General features: G+C 32.8%; 1 protein-coding gene across 2 annotated transcripts in view; it reads right to left on the bottom strand.

Moving 5' to 3' along the window:
• LOC126762531 (uncharacterized) overlaps positions 1-13,801 on the bottom strand; it is an 84,271-nt gene that overhangs the window by 35,756 nt on the left and 34,714 nt on the right. The gene's annotated exons all lie outside the window — the stretch shown is intronic.

Here is a 13,801-nt window from a genome sequence, read left to right as displayed (position 1 = left end):
GTCAAATTTTGAAAAATTCTTCCAAGGTCATATTTTTGAAAGTCTAAACTTTCAAGATATGCAAAGAAAAAAATCGATTTTTTCAAAATCCTAGACAAGAATACCCCTTAAGCTTGTTAATATTGTACATATTATTAAATGTTATATGATCACCAATATTCGAATACGAATTGGCAAATAAAGAAGAAGAAGATTTAAATTTAATAATTTTTTGTTATACCCTGAACAGAGTATATTAAATTTGACATATTGGTTGTCACACAAAAAAAAAAATATATATAAATGTTCAGCGAATCAAGCTGAGTCGATTTACTCGCCTTCGCCTGTCTGTCCCTCCGTCTTTATCCTAGTCCTTCGGTTTTGAGATATTGATCTAAAATTTTGAACCCGTCCTTTTTTCAACAAGAGGTACATCATTTGTCGGAAGATATGATCTCGTACCACTTTAGTAAATGTCTAGCTGCCACACAAACGGAATTGTCGGAGCAATATGTTTGTACGAAAAGCTTTTTCGTTCGATAAAGATACATTAAAGATATTGCAATGTTACAATCTCAAGATAAAGATTGGGAGATTATAGCATAAATCAGTGGCGTAGCTACAACTTCGGGCGCACAGGGCCAAGGATGTTCTGCCGCCCCCCTTTATCTACCTACCTACAAGTTTCATGAGGTGCTTCGAAGTGAATTTTTACAAAATATCTTTGATATTAAGTATATAAAATTAAGGGACTAGAAGCCACGCAAATTCTAAAATTCCAAAATTCTCACAATACGGTTTTTGAGGAAATCGAGAGTAAATTTACAAGACATCTTATTAAAAGCCATAGAAAAAACCCATTTTCGCCCTAAATCTTGTACACTTTTGACACAATTTGCAGGAATTTTTGCCCGAATTGGAGTTATTAAAAACAGCGAAGATCGTTTTGCCGCCCCCCAAGACGTTGCGCCCGGGGCGATGGTCCCCTTCGCCCCCCCTAGCTACGCCACTGGCATAAATGCTGCCACACAATCTAACCGATCAAAGTTCTTGCAAGATATTTTGTATTTGTGAAGAGTACTATTATCTACAAAATAGATTATACAAGGGGGGGCATAAATCATGCTACAAAAACTTTCTCTGTGCGAGTGATCGATTTATCTTTTTTCTTATTTGGCAGGTTATTAAGTTGTTTAAAAATAAATGCTTTGGATACCGGAAAAGGGATTTGGATGGTTTAGCGGGTCCATGTTTTGCAGTCCGTCATTCACATTCAAAGGGAATGCAGACGGGATTTTGGCGGCACTCCACAGAATATATGGACCATGATATTAATAAACATGTTTGTCGAATTTGGAAGTATCGCAAGAAGACCGTATCAATTGCCATTACAACTGATAAAGTTCAAATGCCAAGCCGGTTAAACCCTCTAGATTTGTCTATTCGCCCGGAACTTAGCCAAAAAAGTGATTGAAATGGCCGAAGAAGACAATAACTTGATGAATTGCTTGTTTATGTTTGATGAAACCCATTTTGATCTACTAATAAGAAGTGAAATATTCCACGAGAGGGAACTTCGTCCAGAACGAGTCACTGTGTGGCGCGCAGATTCATCAAGATATATTTTCGGGTCATACTTCCTTGAAGAAAACGGTTTTTCTACCAGTTTTTTTTACCCAAAACTGCGCCAAAGGCATTTCCCTCTCAATAGCATTTAATTCCAGCAATATGGAGCAACTACACATAGCAAAAAAAAATTATAATCAAGAAACGCCATCTTCCGCAGAACCCCAAGATCACTTGACCTGACTGCAACAGAATTTTGTATGGGGTTATGTCAAGCAATAGGTGCATAAAACAAGACTCAGAAATCTGACTGAATTGAAACAGTCCATTAAGTCCGTAATATCCTATAAAGTATATATATAAATGATCAGTATGTTGAGATGAGTCGAGTTAGCAATGTCCGTCTGTCTGTCTGTATATATACGTACTAGTCCCTCAGTTTTTATGATATCGTTTTGAAATTTTGCAAACATCATTTTCTATTCAAGAAGCTGCTCATTTGTCGGAACTGCCGATATCGGACCACTATAACATATAGCTGTCATACAAACTGAACGATCGGAATCAAGTTCTTGTATGGAAAACTTTCACATTTGACAACGGATCTTCACGAAATTTGGTGTGAGTTATTGTTCATAGAAATAATGTAATATCGGAAGAAAGTGTTCAGGTCGGCTAACTATAGAATATAGCTGCCATACAAGCTGAACGTTCGGAATCTAGTGCTGGTATGGAAAACTTTTGCATTTGACGTGGTATCTTCACGAAATTTGACATGGATTACTGTTTAAGGTAATAACATAATCTCCGAAAAAATTGTTCAGATCGGTACTATAACATATAGCTTCCATACAAACTGGACACATAGTTACTAAAAGAAATGCACCTGTGCAGGGTATATTAGCTTCGGTCAGCCGAAGTTATCGTTTTTTCTTGTAGCACATATTTTCGAAACTTAAGTAATTTTCAAGAATATCATTTTATGCGCCTTGAAAAAGACCAATTGAATTTAATACTTTAAGAAACTGGAACTTATTGTTTTTCTGTTTTCTGCACTAATATTAGTGTGTGTGAACAGAAAAAAACTTACTGAGGTAATTAAATTTCGTAGCGCAATTAAATTATAATTTATGATGATAGATTAAATTTTCAAATAAAATCGTGTATTAAGAGTTAAAAAGCAACCATAATTAAAAATCTTGTTTGCCACATGATTATGGTATATAGTTCGCTTAAATATGCAGTCGGTTAATATTAAATGGCTTACGAAACAGCATAAGCATCAAGAATTCTTGAACATCTTACATTGTCTAAATATGCTAATATAGAATAACAGCATTTTTTAATTATAATAACGGTAAATTTCGAATTTCGTAATCACAATTTTATAGCGTCAGTGCCAATTAGAATGTCTCTTTTGGTGTGGCTGAATGGCTTCTTTCTATTTTAATCCCGTTTTATTGCCAATTTTTTCAATTTCTTTAGCAGCGACTCCTTTCTTACTCGTTCGGCAAGCGACGAAACATATAATTCGAATCCAGTTATTTAAATGAGCCAAATTAAGAGAATTTCTATTGTAAACTACAAAATACAGATCAGAAACCCGACATAACTATGCATGAGTTGCGAAGGTGAACGCCATATTCGGCATTCAAGGTTAGATTTAGTAGAAAAAAAGTTAGTCGCTTAAGCTTTCTTTAATAGCAAAAGGAAATAAAAGAAATGGAAGAAGTCAAACTTAGAAGAAACATGTTTGAGCACCGCTTTGGTGATCACCAGAAAGAACTTGAAATGAAGTTTTTTTCTAAATTTGAATTAGAAAAGATTTATGGCAAATTCTGCACTAAAATTTATTATCTTTCATTTGTATTCTTATGGAAGATTGTATTCTAATGGTATAGAAAGAAGCAGTTATGCATAATTAGAAGACAAGTTGTCGCATACTAGTCAGTAGGAGTGAATTTATTAATTTTATTCCAAATTGTCAATTAAATTTGCAAATTTCTGCTTTCTTTAATCAAATAAGTGATATAGAAAATTACGAAGAAAGCTGAATAAATTTAAATTTTATCAGGCGTTGACTTTTTTGGTGGTCAAAAGAACTAAACTAAGCACTAATTTGGCTCGTAAATGGCCAATTTTATTTCAGATCGAATCACTTGTTATAAAATTATATTTATTCATATACATACTTAAGGCCGATGATGAAATCCACCAAAAAAGTATCGAAGACTTTCTTGTGCTATGTAAACTCGTTATCCATTATATTAAGGAAAATCTTCTTTAGTATTATAGTTTCGCTTTCCCAATGAGCAATGCGAGCATGCTTAATCCGCCAAGTTGAAAGTTTTATTTTCATATCGAAAGTAATTTTCGCTAAAAAAAATCTAGTATTAGGAAAAAATAGTAGTTGCATAAATTAATTGCGCCTAAAACTTGTTAAACTTTGTAAATTGCTCAGCCACGCAAAAATACGCATTTTTCATTGAAATGGATTTGAGAAAAAAATATTTATTTGTCAAAAATCGCCTCCGATTGACATTCCATTTACGTTAAACTGCATTCTACGCCAAGCTGGTTTCCAAAATCCACTGACAACTGAAGCGTCAAAGCAAATGCAATTTTCGAAGTCAATGCATCAATGTCAGCTTTTGTTGGTGCTATGGCACAGCAGTCACAGTAAGTTACCAAAAGAGGTGAATGCTTCTGATGCATTGCAGAAATAATTGCTTTTTTCGACATTTTTTTTTTTTTTGAATTGTGAGCTAATTCCTTAATGAGAAATAACTTATAGGCAAAAAATGCTAAAAATTGTAAAAAAGGTGAAACGATGAACTGGAATTGTAACACAAGCCTTAAAGGAATGCTGATTGTATCAAACAGCGCCAACTATTTTCGAAGCTATATGAGCTTATAAGCTAAGTGTTTTGGCTTAGTAACGAACACAATATATGTAAACATTTCTTGAACTTATCGAACAGTTTTTAGTTGTTTCTATAATAATATCATTGCCAAGGTTGTCTACCTCTGTTTGTAAATATGTATTTGTTGAACTACAGATAGATATTTTTGACTGAGTGTTGATCACTAAGAGTTATTTCACGAATTTACAATATGAAACACTGTTTAATAAATAAAATAAGCCCAAACCAGCTTTTATAAATATATATGTATATGTATGTTGGAATATATACCATTATTTGTTATATTAAATATTTGCCTCTAAAAATTAGCGTATAAATATGTATATTCAAAGACGTCTGTGACGTATTTGCGATTCTCTGCTCAAACTTCAAGACAATGGAAGTTGAATTATTTGATGGCGACGATCGCACACTCAGCTTAGTTAATATAAAACTAAACAAAATTTTACACATATACAAATACATTAGGGTGGGTAAAACAAATTAATATTTTTTCTTTGGTGCTTAAACACCTTTAAGAACGTCTCATCAAGTATGATTTTGTAAGAAATTGAGTTTTTCAAAAAATGGTCTCTTACGTTTTTTTCTTAAACTTAACCATTTAACAGATTTTAACGTTTGAAGTTTTATTATTTTGATGCAAATTTTGTTCTTTTCTTCGAAATGAAAAAATATCATTTTGAATTGCAAAATTCATAGTCTTGTAAAAAATTTACTGCATTTCAAAGGGATCTCTTGTACTTTTTCAATTAAGTGAAGCATATAAAATATATTCATTGCAAAAAAAATAGTTATAAGAAAATTAAAAAATGTAAAAACTATGTTTTGACCCACCCTAATATGTATCTTATTCAAATATATTTGATATGTTTGCTTTTATATATTTATATATTTGCTTTTAGACAAATTTTTAATATATGGAAATACCTAATTTGCTTAACAGCCACAAGCCTATGGCTTTTTAATACATTTTATTGGAGAATTTTATTTCCGACTTGACGTCAGTTTTTATTGCCAATATTCTCGTATAAAAAATTCAAAAATTCCATTATTTGAATAGGAACTAAGCACAACATGCGAAAATACTATTAGTAAATTACAAAAGAATTTATGTAAATTATTTACTAAAACTATGTTGGCAATAGTATTTAAAAACTAATAAAAAGTTTATAAGGCTTCTTGGAATATATTTTTATTACATATTATATATATTATTTTTTAATGGTTAAAATATTTCGGAAGCTTACTCGAGGTATCAGACGTCATAAAATTAGGCATAAAGAAAAGCTGAGTTTATTTTCAAAAGAATTGATGCTTTGAAGCATTTTCAAAAGCTCCAGAATAACTGCATTTTAGTTATAGCTTTCAATAAATAAGAGAGAGAGAGATATATGTATGTTTGTTTGATAATTGTTGTATGAGACTAGAGGAAGACATATGTGGGTTTTGTAACAAATAAAGTAACTATATATCTGTATATGTATAAAGTCTCTTAAGAGAGCGAATAGAAATGTCACTGAATTGAATTAGTGAAGTGTTCAAATATCAGTGAACATGCTTACTTATCTGCAAAGCCGAAATTCTACTAAATATAAATATCTATTTATATATTAATATACATACATACATACATATGTATGTACATACACATACTCATGCATTTACGTGCAATGCGCATCAAATAATAATAAAAATGCATGGGTAAAGACAAGTCATAAAGTTACAGATCAGATAACATTAAAGACACACACACACATGTATTAAATTGTATAGTGAGCAATACATACAAACGTATACACATACACATATATTTAGTTATTTAAGATGATTTCCTAAATGCCTAGTATATAAGCAATGAAAACATCAAAATAAAATTAGAATGAATAAATTCTCCCTAGAGGATATAAGACTTTTCATTTCCCCCCACCAATGGTAAGGAATGACAAATTCTTTTTTGAGGTCAATGTTTGATGATACATACAAATCAAACCTGAAGAGCTGTTACATGCCAGGCTCATATTTTATTCGTTTCGAAATATGACTTTTATAATTTACGGGGTTACATGGGTTTACGGGTTTAAAAAAACCGTTTTTTTATTATCTTATTAAATTCTACAATACATTTAGAATATTGCCCTAAATTTTCTAGTTGAACCCAGTAATTGTTTCGGAGATGCAGCCGTTAGAACTTGTGAGCTAGGAACAATGCGCCGCCGTTAAACGCGTTTTTCTCGAAACTGTGTTTTAGAAGTCAGATGCCAAGATTTCTCGAAAACTAAACAACCGATCTTCATGAAATTTTACACAAGTCTTTGAGATATAATTCTTAAAGGCATGAACCAAGGATTTTTTACGATGTCTCAAAATTTCCATTTTTTTAATGTCTGGCAAAAATGCAATTTTCAGTTTTGTTTCCTTCGTCCAGGATCTAAGTTAAGATTTTAACTAAAACATCTATTTTTCACATTAGATGGTCCAGTAAGGTATAAGGAGTTATCCTGCCAAACCCCGGTGCAATTTTTTTCCGAGGAGTCACCGGAAATGGCGTCACAATGGCCGATTTTAAGATATTTTTTTTCCAAAAATTTCAGAATTTATTTGTTAATAGTGTATACGTATTAAAATAAAAAATTTAATTTTTTTATTAGAATAAAATTGTTGAAAAAAGTTGTTTTTGACTCTAGGAAACCCATGTAACTCCTTAAAAGAAAACTAATTAAGAGGTAAGGAACGTGATTAAATTTTTGAGGGTTAGGAATGGTTTATCTCGATTTCAGACGAAACTCCTATAGAAAAAGGTTGTATGGCAAAGTTATACGTAATGAAAGGATCTGTAACTTCTGTATGCATATTTTTGAATCTAACGCCCCCTGGTGACGCCATCTATATGTCGACTAATGTGTTAGGATCTGCTATTTTTTCGATTCTTCAGGAAGAATTTCATGACATTTTATTGATTGGAAGTGAAGTTATTGCCTTTTAAGTGTCAGTATGTTTGTGTTATCGGTGCGAAAATGAGCTTCGCACAAAGAGCCAACATTAAATTTTGTTTTAAAATAGGTAAAACGTTTACCGAAACGGTTCCGTTGATGAAACAAGTTTATAGCGATGATTGCCTAGCACGAGTGGTTTCAACGTTTTCAAAGTGGTCGAGAGGACATAAATGACGATCAACATGTAAGCCAATCAAAATCTGTGATCACCGGAAATTCCCCTGAGACTGTGCGTGAAGTCATCAAAAATCAGACGAAATCATTATTGAAATTCATGGAAATGGAATTGAACATCTCCAAAACATCGATTTATCGCATTTTGCTCAAACATTTGGGTTTATGAAAGGTGTGTTCGATAATGCGCCGTCTCATCGATCGACGCTTGTGACCGATTATTTGTCCAAAAATCACATTTCAACCATTAACCACTCCCCGTATTCACCTGATATGGCACCGTGCGACTTCTTTCTTTTCAGAAAAATGCATTTTCCCATGAAAGGAAAGCGTTATGCAGACGAAGAGGCCATTCAAAAGGCATGCACCGGCATACTAGCGGCCATATTGGCCAACGAGCTAAAACACTCATTCGACATGCTTTTTGACCTTGCAAAAAGCTGTATTGAAGCCGAAGGAGACTATTTTGAATAACAAAATTAGATTTTGCCAAAAAAAAACCATTTGTTCTGTTTTTTTTTAAGTCCTGTTTACTTTGGAACGCACCTTGTATAATTATATTCCGTCATCAATAAATTTTTTGTCATAATTTCAAGCTACGCTCGAAATCGGAACTGAATTTAAATAATCTTGCGTTGCTATTATTCTATTTCATATTTCTTCTTAGCGCTAAATTATTTTATAGGTTATGTAAATAAATTTTGGTTGCGAATCGTTTATTGGTATAACAGGTTTCGTGTAAAGAATTTATATGTGATTTTCAAGAATTTTTTTCGCTTTTTATTGACGTAACTGAGATCTGCAATAGTCCACTAATAAAATGAAGAAGAGTGGCAATCAATAAGTATATATATTTTTGGCATAATATTCATAAATTTATTATGCAATGTCTGCTACGAGTAAATCGAGTTTGTGCGCCGAGTCGGCAAATGCACGAGTTGCGAAATTATTTTAACTTTTTTATAATTTTTTTAAAATTTGTTTGAATTGGATTTAACGTTTTTTTGTAATATTTTATATGTGATTTTTTTGTATTTTTTTTTTGTTGTTTTTTTGTTTTTTTTTGTTTTTGTTTTTTTTATTTATTATATGAATTACGTCAAACGCTTGATTTTCAAATGTTGTTGTTGCTCAGGGTTAAACTCTTGTGTTTAATGATAGACACATGCAGCAATGACGTGCTAATTACTGGTACCATTAAGCGACCAACCAAGAAAAAATATGTTGCTTTTGTTTGCTAATATTCATCGCACTTGTATTGACTTAAGTCGCGCTGATTATTCTTTTTCGCAGGCTGAATAAATTGAACATGTTTATTATTTAATATTTAGGCAAATATTTCAACAGCTTTTCAGCGCAAATTTGGAGCGCTGTTATTTGATTTAAAGCTTATATAGTGTACTTGCGTGTTAGTCTGTTGTACTCACATAAAAATTCCAGAAAAATTAAACTTCAACATTTATTATTTACATTAACTGGGATATCATTAAGAAGTATTAAATCATTATCTCACAATTTGTACAACAAAAATTGCAATTAAGGCACAAGGTCACCCATTACTTGTCGAACATCAATCTCTTTGATTATACAAAAATGCGTAATAACGGTATAAATCAAGAGTGAAGTACAAAGATTAACTATTAACACACAAATTTGGTTACTTGCATCATTAAGGCGCTTTTTAGCTGGCACTATGAATCATAAAGCTCTTTTAATATTTAATTTCAAATTGCAAAAAGTCACTGCAATCAGCTTGAGCGCGCGCAGTTGAAGGGGAAAGACGTGTGTCTTAAATTTGAAGACTTGTTTTATAATTCTACTATGCATTGGGTGCGTCACAAATATAAAGGCTATAAAGTTTTGAAATAACAGTAAAGTATAGAAATCTATAATTTCTTCATGCGCAAGTTATAATTCTTGTTTTCTATAATATTTCACCATAAAATGCACGTGCCATCATTATAATTCTTAATTAACTTTAATAAACTTTCGAATATTAAAAATTTGAGTATTATTAAGTACTGCTGATACTGGTTTGCGTTTTGAAGATTAAAAAAAAACCTTATTTAAACCTAAAAAGAAAAAGCAATGAACACATAATTTCTTTCAACTTGCGTCGCCTACAATTTCTTATAGATTTTATTGCAATAAACATCAACTGCACCGAATTGTGCGCGCACAATCGAAACATGAAATTTATAGCCGTTATTAATTGCAATTTGGTGAAATTATAGAAATTTCAAAATTAAAAAAAAATTTTAGGAATTTTTAATTGCATAATGGCTTAGATATTTAAATAAACCGTAAATTCAGAGTTTTTCCATTTAAGCTACTCAAACAACTAATCAGGAATAATTATAAAAATTATTATAAATTATTTAACGAGTTTATTTTTATGCATATGATTTTAGGGATTTATGGAGCGCTATTATTGGCCGCACCTCTGCAGCCTTGGAACTTACAATGGAAAGATCAAATTGAAAGCTGCATTTTTAATTTCTACTTCGCGTGTTTTTTGTATCGGTAAATTTTTTTCTGTAAGTTGGTAGTACTGTTAGTGACATCTATGCTAAATTTCACGTCAAAATATTTATAAGTATTTGAGATACGCGTCATTTTGTGAGGCTCTAAAAGTGAATTCTTCGATTTTTACTATGTCTGAATTTATTGAACAAAGAAGTGTGTCATCTCATACTGCATTGGTTATTCGCGATCATTTCGCAACATTTTCAACTAATATCGTGCCGCAACCACCGCATTCGCCTGATTTACCTTCGTGTAACTTCTGGCTATTCAGCAAATTCACATGACCATTCCGAGGACACCGTTTTGACTCAATTGAGAATATGAAGCTGAATCGAAGAAGGCTCTGATAGCCATCACGACGGAGGATTTTTCCAAGTGCTATGATGACTTGAAAATTCGTTGGCATAAGTGTATTGCAACGGGAGGGGATTACTTTGAAAGAGATGAAATGGACAAAATTCAACTTTTGATTTGATCACATTAGTATTTCGTATTTTTCTGATGGCTACAAACACTATTGATGCGGAGTAATATAGCGACGAACTGTAATTGCGATTTTTCGCCCAAAAAGGAGCTGCATGAATCAGTAAGTCCAAAAAATTGTTATTGAGAGACAATCAGCATTATCCACAGCTGCCAAAAAGTAAATAAGTTCGCTGCCCACAACTATAAAGTACTAAGAAATATATAGATCTGAAAGATTTTTGTAATAGTACTATTATTTAGAGCACATACCTAAGTCCTTCTTGCCAGGGAAGCATATTGAACTAGAAAAAAAGTTAACTTCGGTGGCATTGAACTATGATACTCTTCACAAACACAAAAGCTTCCTTACAAGAACTTGATTTCGATCGTTCTGTTTGTATGGCAGCTATGACAACAATCCATGCCAAATTTCGTGAAGATATCTCGTCAAATGAAAAAGCTTTCCATACAATCACTTTATACCGATCATTCGGTTTGTATGGCAGCTATATGCTCTAGTGGTTCGGTATCGACGGTTCCGACAAATGAGCAGCTTCTTGAGGAGAAAAGACGTGTGCAAAAGTCCAGACCGATATCTTAGAAACTAGTTCATGTACATACAGACAGACGGATATGGCTAAATCGACTCGACATGCTGATCATTTTTATCATGTATACTTTATAGGGACTCCGACGTTTCCTTCAGGATGTTGAAAATTTCTTGCCGAGCTTAATATAGCCTGTTTAACCTGGTCTACGTAACTGGAATGCACTCAAATTGAAGAAAATGACCTCATACGAACTTTTCCAAAGTAGTTAAGCGACGATTAATGTGGCAGTTACAGAAATTACTTCTCTCCAATAGCATAAAGCAACAGATACATTAAATTGAAACAGGAAAAAAATACTTTACGTAGTCCGGCGCTTGTCGCATAATAAAAATTCCGCAAATTACAGAAATTATCTTACTACATTCGTACACAAATAGTAATTTAGGATGAAGTTTCAGTTACATGCAAAAACTTCGCAGTGGAAAACGACGGAAATCGCAAATAAATCATTTAGCGGTTGCAATTTAATGACCTCCCGTAGAAGATTGCTAAACCGAGACTATAAACAAAGGCTGTTAAGAAGCTGAAAATTGCGCCGCAGAAGATCCTTGCACGTCAATTAGCGGTTGAGTGCGATTCCTTGACGACCTTGACGATATTGAACGACAAAGCAGCATTCCAAGTGACTCAAGATAAATTCAATTTTCTTACATACGGACGCATACACATTCATACATGTAGGCTGTTGAACAAAGCCTGCACTTTATTGAAGTAAACAACACGATCGAAACATTTCAATATTATAGCGGAAAACGGTGCGAGCAAAAAAATATTTTAAATAAAAACCAGATTTTAAGTTTATGTATAATAAATTAAGTGTAAGCGATTATGCGCCGGAACGCACTACGATCTGCCCGAAAGCCCTGGGCGCAGCGCCAATCACTGAGGCCATTGGCCAAACAGCAGCGCGTGTACGCTCTGGCAGTTGTATGAGCTTTTGCACGCAAACAGTCTTCAGGATGTTGTAGTTGTTGTTTTTTGTTTTTTTACTCTGCAGAAAAAACTGAATGACAACGCGTGTAAGAAGAACGCGATTAAAGCCATGGTGTCGGTAAGCTACTGTCTATACAAAGATATGCATGTACATATCAACACCTTTTTTGCTGCTTCACGAAATCTTCAACCTTGGATTTTTACTTCTCTTTATTGTTTGCGGTTGAGACAAAGAATTCGTGGAAAGTGTGCGTATTTATTGGATAATGGATGATTTTCATCCGAATTATTAAATTTTTTTTTTAATAATTAGCTGCAAATTATGAATTCAACGGCGTTGCCGGTAAGAATTCGTAAGAACTCCAAATATGAAGTTTTAATTGGTGGATAATGCAAAGTTCTTATGGAGCTAATTTTCATAACAACACACGCAAGAGCTCACTCTATAGTCACCTAACATACAAAAAAATAAAAATTGTTAACTTCGGTTGCTTCAAGGCTATAATACCCTTTACGAATACAGAATTCCTTAAAAGAATTTGCTTTTAATCGTCCTGTTTGTATGACAGCTATATTCTATAGTTACACGATCTGAAGAATGTCTTCGGAGATCGCAACATTGCCTTGCACAATAATCCGCGAATTTGGTGAAGATATATCGTCAAAAACTTTTTTTCATACAATCACTTGATTTCGAACGTGCGCTGTATTTCAGGCAAGAATGGATATTTTGAAAAAAAAAAAATCTTTATACAGTGGCGGTATAGGTGTTGTCTCTAAAAGCTATATATGTCAGGTAATGCATTGAAAACTGCATTTGATTTGCCAAATTTGGGGAGCGCTGAATCGAACAAGCAACTGGCATAATTAACTGAGACTAGTATAATCAAATTCAGAAGGATTTGCTTACACAACTTTAATGACTCATACTCTTAGTCTCTTGAATAGAATTCGAAAGAATAACTTGATCGTTTTCCCATGGAGTTTTTCTAGAAAGAGAACAGAACTGAGACATAATAAGCAGATAAATGACGAAGTGAAGATGTCTAAACTTTCTTGCTTAATTGAGTAAAGACTATTTAGTTCAGAGACTTAAATCTTTTCAAAAATAATTCAAAGCAATGGTTCTGAAAGATTAAGATGGCGGTAATAATGAATAAATGCTAACTTACACTTCGTACATTTGAAATTTAGGGCGCTAAAAATATGTGAATTATTTATAATAGATATCAAAATATATATGAAAATAGATGGTCTTAAAATAAAATATGAAATTTTAGACACAAACCATCCATTTTTGAAACCAAAAGAAACTTTAATCGTGTTTAATTTTACTTTTATATTTTTTTAAAAGCTTAAGTAACGTTTTTTTTAAGACAACGCTACAGAAGTAGATCAACAGGGACAGTAAACGACGCCATATTTTTCCCAGTTCTTTTGATATTTCTCTTCAGTAAGGTTTGCCATTTTATCATGGAAAAAGATACGATCCAACAACGAGTCGAAATTATTAAGATTTACTACCAAAATTCGGAGTTAATGGCCTCAACTTTAAGAGCGCTACTGTTAGATCAACGATTGAGCGTCTAGTGGAAAAAATTGAATCCACAGGCACCGTACAAAATGTTCG

Source organism: Bactrocera neohumeralis, chromosome 6, assembly GCF_024586455.1.
Source record: "Bactrocera neohumeralis isolate Rockhampton chromosome 6, APGP_CSIRO_Bneo_wtdbg2-racon-allhic-juicebox.fasta_v2, whole genome shotgun sequence".
In the NCBI taxonomy this organism is placed as follows: Eukaryota; Metazoa; Arthropoda; class Insecta; order Diptera; family Tephritidae; genus Bactrocera; species Bactrocera neohumeralis.
The sequence above is the reverse complement of the archived record's forward strand: the minus strand, read 5'-3'. Positions and strand labels throughout refer to the sequence as shown.